Source organism: Periophthalmus magnuspinnatus, chromosome 10, assembly GCF_009829125.3.
Source record: "Periophthalmus magnuspinnatus isolate fPerMag1 chromosome 10, fPerMag1.2.pri, whole genome shotgun sequence".
NCBI classification, from domain to species: Eukaryota; Metazoa; Chordata; class Actinopteri; order Gobiiformes; family Gobiidae; genus Periophthalmus; species Periophthalmus magnuspinnatus.
Genome location: NC_047135.1, coordinates 12,359,945 through 12,373,603, shown reverse-complemented (window position 1 = coordinate 12,373,603; position 13,659 = coordinate 12,359,945). Strand labels below are relative to the sequence as shown.

The 13,659-nt window shown below is 39.2% G+C and overlaps 1 protein-coding gene across 1 annotated transcript in view; it reads left to right on the top strand.

Moving 5' to 3' along the window:
* Positions 1–843: 843 nt before the first annotated feature.
* tenm1 (teneurin transmembrane protein 1) overlaps positions 844–13,659 on the top strand; it is a 431,225-nt gene continuing 418,409 nt past the window's right edge. Inside the window, exon 1 of the mRNA XM_033974050.2 lies at positions 844–944. The gene's annotated coding sequence lies outside the window, so the exon portion shown is untranslated. The remainder of the gene's footprint in view (positions 945–13,659) is intronic.

Genomic DNA, 13,659 nt, shown 5'->3' with positions numbered 1-13,659 from the left:
CTCACAGACAAGACTGGCACACATTACAATTGTAGGCCAGATTAATTACATATCTTTTTAGTTTGTGAAAAGTTATCATCTTGGTTGCATTTACTTATTTGCATGGCGCAACATTTACTATCAAATGAATTTATCAAAATGCAGTTGTGGGAAAGTTTAACAAGTGCTGCATGTTGACAGGCCCATGTGTCAGTAAATGTTTCATTGGCAGAGCTTGTTCCTTGTTGATAGACCCGCGGTCGATCTGTCCCTTTAAGCAAATAAACAAATACCAAGTGTTTTTGGAGATGGCACTGCGGTGGAAGAAAAGCCCAAACTTGGCCGTGTATAAGGAGTCCACAGCCCCCGCGCACGCAGGAGCATTCCGCGGCCATATGGCATCACCTGCACGTGCGTAACCGCTGATCCAGACGACCTCCTCGAGCTGGAGAGGTGGCGTGTGCGCGCTTGTTTGCTCTGTGGCCGGTGTACAGTCATTCTCTCTCTCTTTTTTGCGCCTTCTGCCACACCCCCTTCTCCACGGCGCGTTGGTATGATCCGGGGAGATGCTATTATATCGAGCCTGTACCAGCGGCAAAGCAACAGCATCGCCCCATGCAGTCGAGCCTTCCACGGGTTCAACTGCGGCTAAACGTACCGCTCCGGGCTCTAGTGTCGCTCAACCAGCACGTCCCTGCCCGATAGCCCTCCCCTGTACGCAGACTACCCCCTCCTCTCCGCCTCGTCGCTCTCCATTGGCATTTGAACGCGCCTCAACCTCAGCATCAGCACCGCCGCCTTGAAGAGCCATAGAGCAGAAGAGCTGTCTCGTCCACACGTTTCAGTAGCGAGGGAGCACCGCGTTACCGCTCGCACTAACAGCCGCTGGGAATTGCAGTCTTCAGCATTTTGCAGGCTTCTTATAGCGTGGAAATGGACTAAAGGAATGGCTCTACGTCGGAAAGGTAAGCGACACCTCCAGTTCTGGCCTGTATGCGCTCACACTGTGGGTAAGATCGCTTTACAGTGTTGGCTCGGGCTACACGGAGGCAGGCAGGCACAAGCAGGCGAGCTTATGTGCGCCGAAACAACGTGAGTTCACAGGAAACGGTGATTATCAGCTGTTCGGACGCACCGTGGCCATGCGTGAGGCGTGTGGGAGCGTGTCCGTGTGTGCCAAAGATGCAGACACTATACGGAGCGTGTGTGTGGCGTTGTATGGCTGTGGCTTAAGTCTGTGTTTCATGAATTCTCATATTGGAAGTGTGAGGAAGCAGACTTCATGCACGGTAGCGCGCCTGTTTGGTGAGAAATGACACTTGGAGGCGCAGATATTGCTTCACGGATGGTAGCGGTTATGGTTGGGCTATGTTGCAGCCTTGAGTTAGGTTTTTTCTTCGTTCTCGCTCTTGCTGTGCCTCTGTCCACTCCATCTCCATCAGCACTAAGGTAGCCCCTAATTATGCCAATGGGGCCAGCGCAGATTCTCGGGGTATAGATCTCTGTGACGCGTGCCTTCTGTCTTCTAATAACAATACAGTCTTTTGGGGCCCTGGTCAACCACTGGTCCTACAGGTCCTACACCAGTCAACCCAGGTCACCCTTTACAGATTGCTGTTATTTATTATATGCCCACTGCACATGCCTTGAAGTTGTTGCAGCTATTGGTGTGAAAGCTATTTCTCAAGTAAACCCTTATGATTTTGTGATGGCGTAAGCTGTATTAGTGTGAGTCTGAATAATTAACAGGAGCAAATGTGTTTTGATAAATCATAATTATTTTGAAGTGAGTGTAAATTGCACTTAGGTTGGATATGCTCCGATAGATTGGAATTAGACCTCCCCAGCCTCTCGTCTTTTCGCCTTCACAGATGATTATAAATAATTGCTCAGAGTAAATCAGTCAGAACGATTTTACGATAAATAAACAAACAAGTGTGCAAAAAACATTAGCAAGAAAGTCTCAAATGTATAGCGCTTGTCATGCTTCTGCTAGGCTTAGCAGAAAGCCCTATACTGTAGCTTTTTCATTGGGAATGCAATGTAATCAGAAACTACTATTTGTCAATACGTCTTGTACATGGGGAATCTAATGCACCGCTCTTGTCTTGTCCTCACAGCAGGGCCAATGAGCATGCCCACACCAGCCTCCATACACACTCACAGGCAATATCAATGTCGGCAAAGCCATACGGCACTATTATTTTGGGATGTTAAAAACAAAAACGGCTAAAGTTACAAGATGAGAAGTGGCATTCTGTATATAGTGAAGACAAAACACTAAAGGAGAACCTGTGTTTTATGTAACGCTCTGAATTTCACATGCTCCTCTTGGTTTCAATTTACGTGATTTGGAAAAAAACATAACTTTATGAAATAGATATCAGGCGACAACACAATCAGTTATTCGGACAGCCCAAACAATTGAGAAAACAATGGTAGTATTCTTTTACATTGTGTCCAAATGACTCTCTCATAGTCTCCAAAAAGTCATACTGTTGTAGTCAGTTCTCTCCTCTTAGAACGCAAGGCAAAACACAAGTTTGGAACATACTTTGCTTCATATGTGAATCATCCCAGCCTCCACCGTATGCGAAGTCCTTGTCGTTGCCATTTTGAGCCGTGCTATCCAAATATTATTGATAGTGTTGATAAAAGTGAGTGTGTCATTGGCGCTGGTGATGAATGAGGCACATCTGGAGCTATGATAATGCAGCTCAGTGCTTCTCCAGATGTGAGGAGAGAGATGTGTTTGTGTGGGACATGGGGACTGGGGAGGCAGCTGACTGTGATCCCTCATTCATCTCTGCCATGGTACAGTACAGCTCTGGAGAGGGCGCAGTGACAGACAAGAGAGGAGCCGTGTGGAGCAGGGAGGAGATACAACATAAGGCTTTCTATCAGAGTTGGAGGAAACCGGAGGCTATATTTTGTGAAAGTGCTCATATTTGTGTAACAGCTCATGTCTGGGTTAGAAACTGTACATAAGTCTAAATATATTAATCTTGCATCGCTGTTTATAAAAGCATTTTATAACAACTTTTCTGATGTCCCAGAGATGCTCCACCTGCTTGCCTCCATAAAGATGTTATTATGTTGTCTAGAATGTTCCATAGTACTGGATTTATTCAAATACAAGTGTGTGTTATGACTAAAAATACCTTGTAAAAACCTTGCATTGTAGCTGTAAGTGGACGTGACGTTTAATGTTACACTGTGGAACTTTGTAGCATTACTGTGTAACTTTTCTGTAACCTGCTTGTCTCCTTGGAGATGTTATTCTTATTGCCACCTGTTGAAAACCATATTTACCTTTGTATAATGTATTGCTTTCAGTATTACTATTAATGTTACCACGGCAACTGAATCAATTAGCTTAATCTGAATTTTGAATCATTCTTTATCTACTTATTGTTATATATGAAAGCTGGAATATTTTTTTGGGGGGGGTCAATATTTATCGTGTGCACTTTTTCTTGGCTCTACTGGGAAATATTTGGTTATTTTTTGGCAAGCTCATGATTTTAACAATATTGTAGATTTAGAATAGTTTTTGTGGTGTCAATGTGCTCTTGGGTTATTGTGTCAGGGGCATAAATAAGTTTCAATATTATCGTTTTTCGTGTATATGTGCTACAGCAATAAATCACACTTCAACATGTGTTATTGTGACAAGCCTAATTCTATAACGTCTCTTTTGCACCGAAATCAAGAGTGACAAGGCTGCAAGGGTATCCAACATCAACCTGATCTAATGTCAAATGTGTATTCAAATACCATAACCTTGTACCAGATCTTTGCCCACATGTTGTCATTCCGCCTTTAATATTTAACATGATCACATTTCTGTAAAAAAAACGAAGCCATAAACAGCAGTAGACAGGGTTTGTTGTTGGCTTGGGAACCCTGAGGCCTAACGCTGTGAATGTGGTGATGAGCAGTGATTAAACACAGGGTCCAAATGGCACACCCATTATGGCAGTACTTTCACAATTAAAGACGCTCTTCAAATAGAAATGTCACCTTGCCAATTACTGTCCGCACGGCACTGCAGATGTTTCTGATTGGCATTTCTGTCCGTCACCACACAACTCACCAATCAATCTGGAGTTATTCTGGATTACGTGTTAACCACTGCCAGTTTATCCCCGCCGCAGTTTGTGGTGGGACTAATTATCCGCGGACACGTGAGATTTCCGTGCCCGCTTGTTAAGTGGGCTGTACATATGGCACTTTGGAAATCCAACATTCCGGTTCTTGGCTCAGCGCACCATCATTATTTCAGTGCAATTTACCGGGACAATTCAGGCTTGCACTGTCCATTGTTAAGGTAGCATTTTGCTTTTGGCTGTCAGGAGAATACTACTGTCCCATGCAAAGAAATTCTGCCTAGGTAGACCTGTCACGATAACACATTTTGAAGCACAATGTATTGCTACAGAGAAATATTGCGATAAACGATAATGACACTACTTTATACCACTAATTAAGATTTAAATAATGCAAGATAATCCCACTAAACCATTTTTAAAGAGACTGTTTCATTAAAAGACATGAGCTATAACAAATCAACAGCAGAAAGCACCAATAATTAGCCATAAAAGGGACTTACTCACCCCTCCACAGCTCAAATCTTATCATATTATAACAAAAAAATACCCCAAATCTCCCATCTTTTGTAAAGAAAAAGTACTCATGATAAATACTGAGGCCCAAAATATATTATTTCAGGTTTATTGAGCAATAAGTCCATATAATATTATAATTTATTAATTATAAAAGTGCGATATATTGCTGAAGTAAGTATAGATGATAAACGATAATATTGAAACCAAACCATAAAGCCGAATTATCACCAAAAACAAATCTAGATGTTCAGTATTGTTAAAAATATGAACTGTACTAAATAAATAACAGAATGAAACACTGAAGTACTTACTTTGCGTCTATAAAAAAAAAAAAAAATCATATTTCAACCTTTCACAGCTTAAATTTGACCATAACATAAATAAAAAAAAAAAAAACAAAAAAAAAAAAACAAAGAAAAAGTACCTATAATAAATATTGACCCCTCAAAAATATCATCGATATAGTACTTATCCTAGCCTACTTATCCTTAGCCTAATTCTGCCATAAAAAAATCTTCCTTTGAGCATAATAATTTGTGTTTTCTCTGATTTGAGTGATATTGCGTGGCTTTTGGATAGCGCGGTGCAGCGTAAGACGGCAGGGTAGTTCTTTTTGTTATCCAGTTTGCATTATTTATGAATTTTCATTCCAGGAATTCAGTCGCCCCTGGCACTGAACTGCTCCCTACTCCCATGTTCTCCCCACTCTCCCCCCTGCGCCGCCAGATCAGCCTCAAAGTAGATTTCCCTAATAAAACTGCAGCTCATTAGTGCATAGACAATGTGAACTGCATCAGAGGTTGTTGTTTGGTTGTTTATTGTGATTTATTTGCAGCTAAAATTACGACAGATCTGAAAATATTGACCTTTTTGCCTCCAAAACATGATTTCATTTCAAGCTATTCATAACACATGCAGATGGTTGCTATGAGCGCAACAAATGCCAGATCAAGTAGGATTTTTTTTTACCCCCGTTTTTATCCCTGTGCCTTACGTTTTTCATATATCAACGATTCTTTATTTATTTTTTTATTTAACTTTTATTTAACCAGGAAGGTCCCATTGAGATTAAAAACCTCTTTTTCAAGGGAGTCCTGGCCAAGAGGCAGCACATTTCAAAACAAGTACATACAAACAATGTTAAAATTGCATAGGTCATGAAAAACTCTTGCACATAATCGAGGCAGTCTGTAAGGCTTTGAGTTTAGTTTTAAAAACATTTAAGGACAACAGTTCAGTCAGTTTCCAGTCTTTCTGCAGCAAGTTCCAAGTAAAAGGTGCAGAGTGAACAAAGGCTTTCTTCCCCAGCTCTGTGCGGGCAAAAGGAACAGACAGCAACAACTGATCATTTGATCGCAAGGAGTAAGAGCCACTATTTTTCCTTGTGATCAAAGTACAAATATAAGGAGGCAGCAATCCAAGTATGCCTTTGTAAATAAAAGTGTACCAATGCCCCTGCCTTCTAGTGGTTCTTTATGTAAAACTGTTCCACATATAGCCAAGACCTTGGAAATGTAGTTATGTGCTAATAAAATGGTCAAATTAACCTCAAGGTGTGAAAACTGACAGAACTGTGTAGGTGCTTATGTACTTTAACACACGTTATTTTGATATAAAGCCATACTTTATTCAGATGATGTCAAGTGAAACTGAACTGTTTAAACCTGGAATAATGCATTGTTTTTTAGCTCAAAATCTAGTTCTAATTTTTATACAACTTTATTATTATTTGATTACTATTTTGATAAGATTGTCATATTGTGTTGTATTATTATTATTATTATTATTATTATTATTATTATTATTATTATTATTATTATTATTATTATTATTATTATTTATTTATTTATTTATTTATTTATTTATTTCATTTTTTTCCTGTTTAGTGAGTGACAGGTGAACTTAACCATTCATAGTAAAGTGTGATCTTTCAAGCAGCAGATGGCTTTAGTCACCGGTAATGGCATATGAAACTACAAACTGCATATCATGATAAAATCTAAATTCTAATTCTAATTCTAATATTCTTGGCACTAAAAATCATTATGGTTGTTTTGGCATAATTTAACAATGCAATAACTGGTGGTTTAATCTGACTTTTAATGTGCTACCAAAACATCAAGTCCACTTTCAGCATCTTATTCCCATACCTTTTACTGTTTCTTTCTTATACAATAAACCCTTCATTCAATTGGAGTCATAAATAGTGAAATGATCATTAAAAATGCACTGGAGTTGGTTCGTAGCATACCGCTGTTCTTGTTCTGCTCTCACGACTTAGACTCCTATTCCTACTGTAAGTTTTATCCCTCCTTTCCTCTCCCTCTTTCTCGCTCTATTCGTTGTTCTCTGCATGTCCATCATATACTAAGAACGTAATTGCCGGAGAAGCCATAAAATGTGTCACAGTTTTTCGACGACCCGCTGATCATTTCTGAGTTAAAAGCTGCTGTAGCCTGTCAGGGTAATCATTGTGCTGGACTGCCAAGGACTAAACGATACCATTGTACCACTTCAAATATTTACCTTTTTGCTGCGGCACGGCTCCGTCCACACGAGGAACTGTTAACAAATCCTGCAGTGCTAATTAGTGCTGTGTCTATTCGTCCTACAGGTTTCAGCCTTTACAGCAGGAAAAATGTCTGTGAGGCGGCATTAAAGCAGGCAGAGGAAGAAGGAGCCTAACTAACAATTAACCAGTTTGCAGAGGGTCTTGATACTTTGCAGCTGATGTCACTAACATTCCCTGGGGGTGTGATGCTAACTGTAAGCATGCTCTGTCTGAGACTTTGTTAGACTTTAGTCTGAGCTTTATTTTGACCTATTCTGACCAGAAAGAGCTGACTTAGATAGAACTACTACAAGAGAGCTGATTTGCGCTGTTTAACAAGTTTCTCTCAAGTAACATAGTCACAAGCTAGCTAGCATTAGCCAACAGCATTTCAGTTAGTCACTCTCACCTTTTTGTTGACAATCAAACTCCTAAACAGGAGCGTCAAGACTTGTATTGATCACAGGCTCCTGAAAATGTGTTTAAATCTATCTTGTATTTTGAGTTTTCAAACTATCTTAAAGCTTTTTGGGCAGTGTTTGCTAATATGTGCATTGTGTCTCCATGGTAACTGGGTAACATTTTGTCAATGCACATACATGTAGAGCACCCCCAATGTGATGTCACTGCAAAGTATCACAATGTTTAATACAGTTTGAGGGCAGGTAAAATTAATAGTTAAATGCAGATTTTTGTTGTAATTCAGTGAGCTCTTAGGTCATTAATAGAAAAGGTCAGGTGCGGCATTTGTGCATTTATCATTTCAGTATCTCACGGCAAAGGACAATCTAGTCAGTAGTAAAACGTCATACCATCTGAGAGTATGACATCATCATATTCAAGAATCTGAAAAACACCTTTTTACTGATAGCCTTGCCAGCAAGAGGCCATTCTCACCAAGAATCTGTCTTATTCGGCTCCGGCTAAATGTGGAGACGGACCAATCACAGACCAGCTCTGTGGTTTGATGGCAGAGCTGAACAAACCAAAACAAACATGGCGACACCGATGTACTTCAGATTGTTTTTGCGGAAATCTAGACTATTTTGTTTTTGAAAAACATGCAGAGGGAAGGGCTTTGTGCATTTGTGGATGGGTAAGATGCTTGTGCTTTTCTCTCAACTGGATTTAACTAAGGTTTGTTTATGTGAACGGGAAATATTTATTTGAACGCTTGGATCATTGATTCTGATCACTTTCAGCAAGAGCCATCCCAGATTGATGTGTAGAACTCAGTTCAGAGGGCTACACATATCAATCTGCCAGGAGACAGGTTCATTTTCTGCACTATTGCTGTGTTTCAGATGACGTCACAACAGGGTTTATTTGAGCGGGTGACATCAACATGCAAATACTGTACTCCAGATAAATGCAGACATTGTTAGTTGAGGGCACAATGCTGAATTTGGTGCATATTGTGTAAATGCTAAGAGCTAATGACCTCTTTCTAATTAATTAGTGCAACCTTTGTCAAGAAGGTTTCAACATAAAGAGAACAGGCACCAACAATTAATTTGAGTGGGAATGTCAGTGTACCTCATCCAGTAAGTCCCTTAATCTTATGCTTCCACCCAGCCCAATTTTGGTCTCTTAACTCGGGGACTTACTGCAGTCATAATTCTGGTGTTGAATATATAAATCCAGAGTTTGTGACATTGGGAGTCCTACCGGGAGTCTAACTTGTAGTTCAACATCCAAAACTTTGGCTGTAATAAGGACAGGTTGGCATACACTTCAACAAGATGTGAATTGTACACATAAATAAGTAATAAAAAACTAAGAACTCTGCTCTGTAGTAATGTTGACAGATCCATTAATTATTCAAAGGCTAACATAGTGTAAAGTCCAAGACAGTTGCAAGTGAAAGTTATGCTCCAACAACATTTGGACAAATATATGTGCTGTATAAGTATTTTCAATTTTAAAGCAGAAAATAAATGTACAAAACTGTGTCCAAGGGCAAACCAAACCAGGATTTCAGTTTGGCTAAACAAAGCAACTGCAGTGAAAGATTGTCAAGTCAGTGCTTTTTTAATGTCATATATGATAATGCAGATTCTACCAGTAAAAAATCCATATCTTTCAGATACATTAAAGAAGACAGAGTATGCAAAATTAACTTTCTTTTTACTTTGTTGTGATTACGGAAATCAGCGGACTTGTTTCTTTTACTTAAGTCTTATTTAAGTTTTTTAATATAAACAACTTGTTTAAGATAAATGTAGATAAATTGTGATTTCAAATGTCCAAAATATAACGTAATGATCCACAGGTGCCATAAATTATATAACAAAAAAAAAAAAAAAACACAGCATGTCTTCTTTAAAGGTAACACTGGTTCACACGTACACACACACCCCCGCACACACACACACACACACCCCTACACCCCCACACACACACACCTCACACACACACCCCCCCACACACCCACCCCCACACACACACACACACACACACATATCGCTTCAGTAATAAGGCATGTAAAATTCATTGTTAATTGACTTGATAGGTTTTAATACCAGGGAATGCAGTATATTTTATTAGCAAGACATAAAAAATACACTTTATTACCACGTTTTGACATCACTTTCACTGTATTAATCAGTATTTTTATGGCAAAAATATATATAGAGCTGACACGCCTAGCAAAACAAGGCTAGTGCACGTTAGCAACAGCTGTTTCCTGTTTATCAATGCATGACTCTGCTCCAAGATCGAATATATTATATTTTCAGTGCATAATGAATCTAACATCAGCTAGTGTATTTCATATAGACACAGAGAAGTAAAATGCAGAAAAAGCTAACAATAAACCCATATGTATGCCAGCTTTAGCCTCACAGCACCAAAAACTCCTGTCTTTTTGTGACTTAGATTGAGCTTGTTATTATTTAAAAATATTGACCTTATTCAGCCCTGCCCACATTTTTCCATAAATGCAACTAAACTGAGCTTTGTAGTAGCATATCCGGTTAAGTGGAAATCCCATTCCAGCCAATAGAGAACTTTAGAGAGTTTATAAAATATTATACAAAGTAGGATGGTTTGTGTCAAATGTTCACAAAATAATACAACCCAAATCATGGCGGCACCCAACACAACTTTCGTAATAAGGTGAATAATACAGGCATGATTTTTGATTGTATTTATCAAGAAAACCTGCATTGTTTTGGTGACGTCAGTTGTGTACATCACCCTTTCCACTGTACATGGAGTTACGCCTGTAGCATAGACACGCGGGCTGAAAATGAACCCTAACCGTCCTCAAGTGCTCCAAGGCAAAGCAGTTTGGGTACCAGAGACAGTCCAAATACAATCTACTGTTTTATTTCTGCCTCTTGTGTGAGTAAAATTGACAAGAGCAGAAACACGAGTGGAATCAAGCTCTAGATCACCTTCAGTAAGTGTGGAGCTGGTATATTCACACACACACAGGACTGCCCCGGGCCTGTGCTTTCATGTAGTGCTGAGGAGCCACTGGTCTGAGCTCAGCTGCTGGCTCCACTTAACACTGTCCTCCGTGGGGCTGTGGTTTACAATCAGAGCTGTCTCCACTCAACACTGTCCTCCATGGGGCAGTGACCTACAGTCAGAGCTGTCTCCACTCAACACTGTCCTCCATGGGGCTGTGGGCTACAGTCAGAGCCTATGTTCAGTTTGGTGTGAGTTATAACGCCTTATGGGAGATTTGGGTTAACATTGGGAGTACTACTGCCATAACATGTATTCTAACAATACAATTCAAGTCTAACAAGGACTATAGAATAACAGAAATATAGATTATTTATATTTTATGTAATATTTTACTTTACTTATTTAACATTTTTACTGCAACCACCAAGGTGAATAGAGAGACAGATTTGATTCCACTGTCTCTCCACCGAGTAAAGCCAAGCCACAGAAAATACTGTAAGAATATATTGTGAGGGAGAGGTGAAACTGTCCCAAAATAAAATCACGATTATCGAAAAGCCAGATCATGAGTTTGAGTTTTTCACCATTCTTGTCTAGACTTGGTGTGTTTATATTGCTTGTAAGTAGACCTGTCACTGTAACACATTTTAAAGCACGGAGTTTGCTACAGAGAAATACTGCGATAAACGATATATATACATTATGTCACTGACACAAAAAAAACAAAAAACTGTCCACTTTTGCAAAGAAATTGTACCTACAGTAAATATTGAACTAAAATATATATTGTTCCAACTTTCTTATATTGAATGATACTGTAAGTCCATACTGTAATTTTCGTTAGAGGCCTATCTGTAAAAGCCCAAGTCATCTGCTTTTGAGAGTTCACATTTCATTGTGATTGGATAATTCTACATGCCAATCATGTCTAGATCTGCGTTAAACAGAGGAAAACTGAATCAGGATCTGACTCAGCAAAATATATAGTTAAATGGATGAGATCACATTCAATTTTTATCACTCAGCCCTAAAATCTGCAATAGATCCATGTGAATTTAGTGTTGCACAGTTAACACTTACTGGAGTAAAAATACAGCCAGAGAGAGAGAGAAAAAAACCCAAAACAAAACATGAAAAGCTATTGGAGTTATCGTAAAGTTAAGTAGAAAAAAAAAGGACTGCTATATTTCCAGTATTATTTAAAACCACATTGACATATTTGACAGTTTTCATTGTTTTAATATATAAAAAAAAAATAAAAATAAAAAATCAAGCAAACTCTGAAGTTGGGTTCCTTACCTGTCAAGTCTGTACTGGAAATGGTTGCCAAATAATCAAACTACAAAACAAAAACAAAAAAAATGCTGCTTCAACAGTTTGTAGAAGACTAATTAAATCCAACTCATCTCAAAACATATTATTCCCTTTTTCATTAAAAATCTAAATTGAGTTTTTGAGTAATTCTTCCAGGAATATACAAAAATAAGTTATGTTTTCTTACTGCAAAAAACAAGCAGATTCTTGCATTTTATTTACAAATCACACATGCGTCTCAGCTTTTGGATCTGAAGTTGTACAAAGAAGCCGTAGGTGGTTAATTAGGCCTTGTCTCGCTCGATTATGTGCAAACTTTCCTGCACCCGCTTTGATGGATGTGATAATTTCCCTTTCAGCGGCTGCTTTTTAAGGTGCGACTCCCTGCATCTGTCTCTGTCTGTCGCTCTCTTTGTCCTTTCATGTCAACAGTGAAAAAATCAACACAGTTATAATAGATTTTAGAACTTAATTATCCTGACACTGGGGCTGGCATGTGCACTTTGAAGCATAGGACAATTTATGTGGTAGTAAATTGGGGAAGAAACAAACATTGATTCGGGCCTGTCCAAACTTGTCCGCTGACTTGATTAATAAAAATTTGTGGTGAGAACCGTGCCCCTGTGGGTGTGTATTGGCTTATGTGAGAGATATACTGTACGCCATTTATCTGCTCTTTACCCAATACGGCACAACAGCTAGAGCAATTAGAAATACCAAGTCTGATATGTGGTGGGCAGTGCGTACAATGGAGGTAGTAGTACTAGTTTGTAGCACACTATTAAACAGTATCTCTATCTATTAGCGGTTCGAATTCCCCTTCCAACAGAAACATTGGTAGAGCGGTCAGATTGGCGGTGCAGTTCCAGCTTGCACAGATGAAGGCTGTCGTTGTGTTCTCAGGCAAGATACTTAACCCATCTTGCCCCCAGTGTCTGTGTACACTGGTGTATGAATGTGTGTCTAAATGGCTGAGTGGTTCCTTGATGTAAAGCGCTTTAAGTGCCTTGAACATGGAAAATCGCTATAAAAATGTGACCACGTGACCATATTAAACTCCAAAAACACTCATCATGTGTTGAACCTTTGGCTCAATGAACGACAGAAAACAACTGTTTCTTTGGGTTAGGTTATTATTTCTCTGTATGATCAACTCACTCTGTTATAACTAGCTGGCATATTTGTCCACACATGAGAACTACTGGGAGTGTTCCTGATCCATGGAGTGTGTAATCATGTATGATGTATGTAGTTCTTATAGTTCTAATTTCACATGTTCCAAATATTAGTAAGATGTGTGGCATCTATATCAAAAAACAAAACATATCGGTATAGAAATGGGGATGACATATTGACATCGGTCTGATAATATCAATTTTGAGCCAGTATTTTTGTCTGTGTGTGCCATGCATCAGTCCCAGTTTGTCCTCAGTGCTTCAAATGTGTCTTTTGGAACAGACTAATGATGGCTAAAAGTTTTGACCTTTCCCGAATACTTTTATACGGTCTTGATTTGTCTCAGAACCATCGTGAGACCATGCAGTAATATTAAAATCAATATCAAGCCTTTCCCTTTGTATCATCCTTGACATGACATTTTAGCATTGTAACAAAACTATCGGGCTGTGCTGCTGGCAGTGTGGTGTATAAGCACTCTTTACAGAGGAGTCGTAAGGTTTAATCCTCACGCCTGCTATGGTGGAGTCCATATATATCCCTCTTCTTCTTCTTCTTCCCTTCCCGAGTATACAGTAGAAATGAGTACATATG